Below are 6904 nucleotides of genomic sequence, written 5' to 3' on the forward strand. Positions count from 1 at the left end.
TGCGAACCCTGAAAAACTCTGCAAATGTAACCCAATTCAGGCTTTTATCCTTTTGTGTTATCCCTGCCTGGATGTGTCCTTGAAACGCTGGTAAAACAAGTTTATTACATTGTTTCGATTTTTCATTTTACCTGCAATTAATCTCCATAAATAGAAATATCCCAAATAATTACTTATTTTTAATACAGACATTGTAAAGGCCTTCAGCACTTTTACTTCATACGAATTTAAAATTGCGCGACCTTATAATCACTTTGTCTATATTAATGTTGAAGAGAATAATTTGAAAAAAGTCTTTCAGTTGGCGTATTTTTGGTACGTTGACTAAAAGAATATATTGCACTATGCTGCTCCATTTCAACTTATTTGAATAGACATAACCACTGCATATTTTTGTGGTATATGAATGTAACACATCAAAATGTATTCGATGAGTGAGACATTAACTAGAATCGTTATTAAATGCAAATAAATAGAAATGAATATGAATGAATAAAACAAAATAATTGGCAAAATACATAGAACTACATACGTTTGTAAGATGTCGGTAATTCTAGTGCGCCATAACACTTCGATTTTCCCTTGATCAATGTTGCTAAAACACTTGGGAATGACCTGAAAAATATCGAATGCTCGAAGTAATACTCACAAAACCAAAAATACACAAGTCGAGGATAAAATTTGGTTCAGTAATTACTTTTATATCATAAAATATTTTTATTACTTTCATTTTGCTAAAAAAGCCCGTTCGTTTTTCATCATATCTTCAAGTTTAAGTAGAACAACCATTAACATTAGCAATCAAGATCAAAGATGTTTTAATCTAATTTCATATAAATTTTCACTATCGAATTGGGGAATGTTCACATTACTTGAATAAAACAGAAAGCCATTTACATGAAAAAAAAATGCAGGATTTTTATGACGTCATTGCAAATTTGTTATGTTAATTATAAATGGTTAGCAGAGTGTTTATTTTGCTTCGTGAATAATCAACAAGTCACATGATTTAGGTTTTGTATGTATAGCATTAATCAAAAGTGAGAAATACAGGTTCTCGTTATGATATCAATCTTTATAATATTTCCCTGGATGTTCACTAAGTCTTGTTCATTGTTACATAAACTGAAAGAAAGAAAATGAAGATTATTCATAAGTTATGAGATATCTTTCCCTGATATGCAAACTGCAGAATTTTCAGGAAAATATCATGTCTAACAGTTCTCTAATTGCTGTTAGAATCTGTTACTGATAACTAGTTTTTAAATATATCTTGGGCATCAATGGTACCTCAATTGTGTATTTCTCTTTTCTATCTAGATGTACTTATTCACATGCAAACGCATGTATTTACACAAACAGTAGCTCACATTCTAGCGCCTGTATTCATATACATACATAGTACGATAATTATTAGCTACACCAGTTGAATTTCCACGGTTCTTTTTATTGATATGTGTTTAAATGTATTTAGCTGATGTGTATTTATTAAGTTCTCTATAGTTCTCTATAGTTTTCTCTTTTTCAGGAATATCCTAGTAACTCACATGACAAGGTTACAAAATATGCTTAATCCCAAAATTGTACGATGACTTTACCATTTCTCTATTTAACACCTACCACAGGAGTCAAAAGTAGGCGATGGTAAATTCAATTCAAGAGCAGACAACTCTACTCGACGTACTAATGCATTTCTATATTTAGCTTACATTTGATGGAGCTTTTCAATTCCAGGATTCTCTGTACAGCCATATATCACATGGTGTACGCAATAATATGGTTTTGTGGAAGGGAGACGATTATAGTTCAGCTATGACTAGCAATTCGCATTTATTTGAGTCAGCCTGAAAACTTGTTCGTGCGCCAGATTTCAAACATAAAATTGATTGAAACAATGAATAATCCATGTTGTAGCAAAAAGATTGGATTTTTAATTCGAAGCTGAAATCTACTCTAAATATTATCCCCTTCCTGAAATTCAGGAGTATTACTCCTTAAGATAGACATATTTTACGTCCACCATGTGATACACGCGGTACGAAAATATTCGATTTGATAAAACTGTTAAAGCTAAACGTCAAATATATATGAGTATATGTATGTGTGTGTGTGTGTGTGTGTGTTTGTGTGTGTGTGTTTGTGTGTGTCTGTGTGTGTGTTTAAGCGTGCACAAATATGTAATTCCCGGTAGACAGCGCTTTGACGCGGTGGAGAAAACGTTCTCTAAGCGCCGGGTGTTTGAAACAACTGAAAGCCATAGACAGGCCAGTTTACTGATCTCTTATCTCATCTAGGAGTGATGGACATCGATCGATTGTCTGCTATTTTTGTGGTTTGTCAACATCATGTACACGTATCCAGGCATGCACGGACAATGCATACGTAAGGATAATTTTAAATATGAACTAAAAGCGGCACTAGCATATTAAACATTATCCACTTCTTCAGCTAAGAGTAAAACAAAAGTGGATAGTAATTAAGAAAAACAATTAAATTGGAGAAAAAAAACTAAATGAAATGTTTTGCAAATATTTCCATAGTCTTCAAATAGGTAGGACATTTTCCTTTTCTTTTCTCTCTCTCTCTCTCTCTTTTCCTCTGTGAAAGCTCGCTAGAGAGAGAAAGAGAAAAAGAAAAAGAAAATAAGTATTTAATTGTTAACGCTACACTAGTGAGAAAATTAATAAGCTACAATATCTCTCAGAATTTACCAAGAAAAAACTTGTCTCCATAACTTGTTTAGTTAATGAACTTAAAGTAATCGCACATTGCTACCCCGAACAGATTACCTTAAAATTTGCTGTTTCATGCTAAATTCCTTGGTATACCATCTGAGTTGATGTGGTTTTTCATTATAGCAGCAGTACAAGCTTTTGAATTTTCATCGATGAAAACGCTTCCTCCTTGTCCATGAGCGTCATACCATCGTTTCTATTGCTGCTGCTGCTGCTGCTGCAGAAGTTGTTGCTTTTGCTAATGTTATTGTTGCTTTTTTTTTCTTCTTCTTATACTTACTATCATTTCTCACTGTACCAGTCCTGCTTTGAACTTTCAACGCTAAAACATGTTCTCCTCTCCTTCCATGTGTTGCAACCGGTCTTTGCCAGTCACTTCCTATCACTCTCTCCATACTGCTGACAGTAGAAGCCGAGTCCCACGCTTGTAAAGCATGCTCTTTAAAACAAAAACAACAAAATTTGCAGTTTCTTCTAACAAATTGGGCTTGAGACCAATGTGGAGCATCGAACGAGCCAGTCGTATGTGTTCTGGTTAGCTTAAACAAATGTTATATAACAGAATTTCTATAATTAACAACTTTTAATATATAAACAGACGAACAAACTCACAAGCGACTCGAAGAGACGCGTTGTTGACACCAAACCAAAAAGAAAAAGCATGTATAGAAAAATAATAAAGAAACAATAATTTAGAAAGTGAAAAAATGAGAACATGAAGGTATATTGTCAAATGTCAAACGAAACGTTTAACTTCTTTACTTTTCGTTTTCTACTACTTTTTTTTTATTATTATTGATTTGCTTTACCAGATAGCGTTTCTTTGGAACATCCTTCCTGTAGAAATTATTTCTTCCAGTGAACTTATAGACTCCACTTCACAACAGATCATTAACACCGCCACCACCATAACCAACACCAGGAGACAATGACGATCCTGACGATGCCGCCGCCGCCGCCGCCGACGACGACGATGACGATGACGATCATCATCATCATTATCATCACCACCATCGTCATCGTCGTCGTCATTGTCTGGCTCTCCGTTGCAGTTGATACCGTCACATCCATTACCCTCAATCCCAAAGTCATCATCTTCATCATCACCACCCAAGGCGACGATCTGGCAGGACTGTTAGCGCGAGGCAAAGAAATTCTTTCCAGAATCTCTTCCGGCTCGCTCTGTTCATGTTACCCTGCAAATCGCTTCAGGTACGTGATGTAGATAAGCCTCAAAAATGGCGAAGTATTGATATCCATCTTTCCTGGATAGGATTTGGGGTGAGTCGCCTCGTGTGTCTATGACTTTCAGATGTTTTAACACCCGGCGCTTTCTTAGAGTCATCTCGTCCGTGTCAAATCGCAGACTAGCAGCGACCAAATAAGGCACATACATTCAGTATGTGTGTTCGATAATATGTATATATATATATATATATATATATATATATATATATATATATATATATGTGTGTGTGTGTGTGTGTGTGTGTATGTGTGTGTGTGTGTGTGTGTGTGTTTGTATGTGTGTGTGTATGTGTGCGTGAGTATGTATATGTTTTTCCACACACATATATATGTATATATATATATATATATATATATATATATATATATATATATATATATAGATATATATATATATATAACACATACTGTGTGTAGATATGCGCGCGCGAGTGCTTGTAGCTACATTTGCATGACTTCTTTTTCAAACCTCCATTAAGTGTCCTTAGTGATTCATCGGATTGTTTCATGCACTAAAAACATCTCTCCTCTATCATCGTTGGTGTCTTGCATTGACTACAATTTTTCAAATTTGCATCAAGTAGAATTATGAAAGCCCAGCCTTCACATGCCGTTATTTTAATACATTGAATAGGACATACATAATTCATTAAATAATTATAACTTACTGTACATCGCTTCATTTCAAAAACTGATGTAATGACTACGATGTAATAATTATGTATTTCTAATAAACATACATGGTTAGAATTTTATAGGATGGAACATTGGATTATATTGGCTCCTGTTAATTTACTAATACATTTTCCTCTCTACCAGGGAAAGACGATGTCAAATCCAGCCAACGCAACTAAATATCGAAAGGATTAAAAAAATATTTCTCTGGGGTTCTGAACATCTCCTCTTCTATTCTTCGGAGATCTAATTTTGATGTAAAATGTAAGGGTGTTTATAAATACTGATACATTTGGTTTCGATGGATAATATAAGAAAACATGATGCGTAGCAGATTGGCCCTTTGGCAGATGCGCCTTAGTTAAGATGAGGTAGCATGCTGAGAAAAGAAGGAGATACTTCTTAAAATTTATGTTCTCGTATAGATTACGGGTAAAATTAGGTATGTTTGTGTATAGTTTTTTTCCCAGTCCCGTGTTAACCCATTTGAGAACACGTGATCAAAGGCATTCCAGCAGTGACCATCTCATCTTTTTCTCTATGTAAGGCACTCAAGATCGTATTATAGGAATAACATTTGGAAGATGAATGGGTGTAACTTGAATGCATTTGGTACTATTTCTACCATTCGGAACAACCAGATGATGGCGGTCTCCTCGTTGACTCAGGGACAGGAAATACGTCCATGTGGCATATGCCACGGAAAGAAACTTTCAATAAGTGTTATTTTTATATACATACTGCTTTGATAGGAAAGGAAGGGTAGTTTTCAGGACCTATATACCAGGGCCTGCGAAATCGGTAAGAGAAGGAAGTTAAATTCATTAAAGGGTCCTTGCTCGAATTCTTGCAATAAAAATGTTCTACTAGATGTTCTTAAAGGCAACGGGGTAATTTTAAAAAGGGTGGCTGGTTAAAGCGAAGACACAGGGACTCTTAATACACAGGGTTTGAATAAATGGCAAAAGATATCTTGTCGGAAACTCTAACAATTACACCGCACCACGGAAGTGGCAATTCATTTCTATAGAAAATCTGTTGAGATGACCTTAACACGTCATTTCATTTACTTCGAAAGGGTAAAAGGTGAAATTGACCTCGGCAACACTTAATCACAGAACTCAAACAGCTGAAACAAATAATCATGAGAAATCCAGATCAACGCAGTAACAGTTCCGCCGATCCAATTTGCTGGACTCTATTTTTTTTTTTTCATGGGTACCGAAGAGATAAAAAAGTTCGCTGCGACGACATTTGAATTCAGAGCGTGGAACGGAACAAATATGGAAAAGCATTTGTTGTCCGACTTGTTGAGAAAAATACTGATGTTTCATGTAAAGGCCTGATGTTTCATGTACCTATGTAAAGGACCTTTTTCCATATGTACACACATAACATTCCATTTACAAGGCTTTTCTAAACAAAAATCGCAGTAAATTCAGTAAATTTCTTAAGGACAATTTTCCTCCACAACATCAAAACTGTTGATTTTTTTTATTCTGCCAACTCTAATTTGGTGACTATTATAGCAACAACTAATCGTTCTAAATTCAAAAAGTATGATAATTATTCGAAACAAACCAAAAGTTATAGATTTGTCCTTCTATATATGTTAGATGTAATAATATAGATTATTAACTGAAGGGATGCAAGGGAATTTAATATTAACAATGACTACTACAATAATCTTGATAATGATACAACCCTTTCTTCAAAAGGCAAAAGTCATGATTTTTTTTTTTTTTTTTTTTTTTTGTGGCAGAGACTCGCCGATTACATGAACTCAATGCTCAAATGGAACTTGCTTCATTGACCCCGAAAGGATAATAGGTAATGTCAACCGCGGTTGCATTTGGAATGAAAAAGTAAAGCCAAAAGAATGTCGCTAAGCGTTTTGCCCGACAGTGTAGCGATTCCGCCATTCACGTTGATAAATATTCTGCAACCTACCTGTGTCTAGAAAGTTTTCTGTACCAAAAGCCCACAACAATTTATGTAACTGTAGAGTGAAAAAATATACGCTCCATGGTTATTGGAAAGTGATAATGGGTTTATAAATGAAGACATAGCCCATAATTCTATAAACTCTACGTCGGTCCCATTTATTACAAACACAACCACTCACTTTCTATAAGTACTATGCTAGGTTTCCACTACTGTCTTAGCTCTCTGCAAATCGTAAATCGAACAATTAACCCGCAATGCCACTTCATCCAGGCAAGGTACATACATAGGTATACAAACAC

This window comes from Octopus bimaculoides, chromosome 5 (assembly GCF_046866305.1).
Source record: "Octopus bimaculoides isolate indiv1 chromosome 5, ASM4686630v1, whole genome shotgun sequence".
Classification (NCBI taxonomy): domain Eukaryota; kingdom Metazoa; phylum Mollusca; class Cephalopoda; order Octopoda; family Octopodidae; genus Octopus; species Octopus bimaculoides.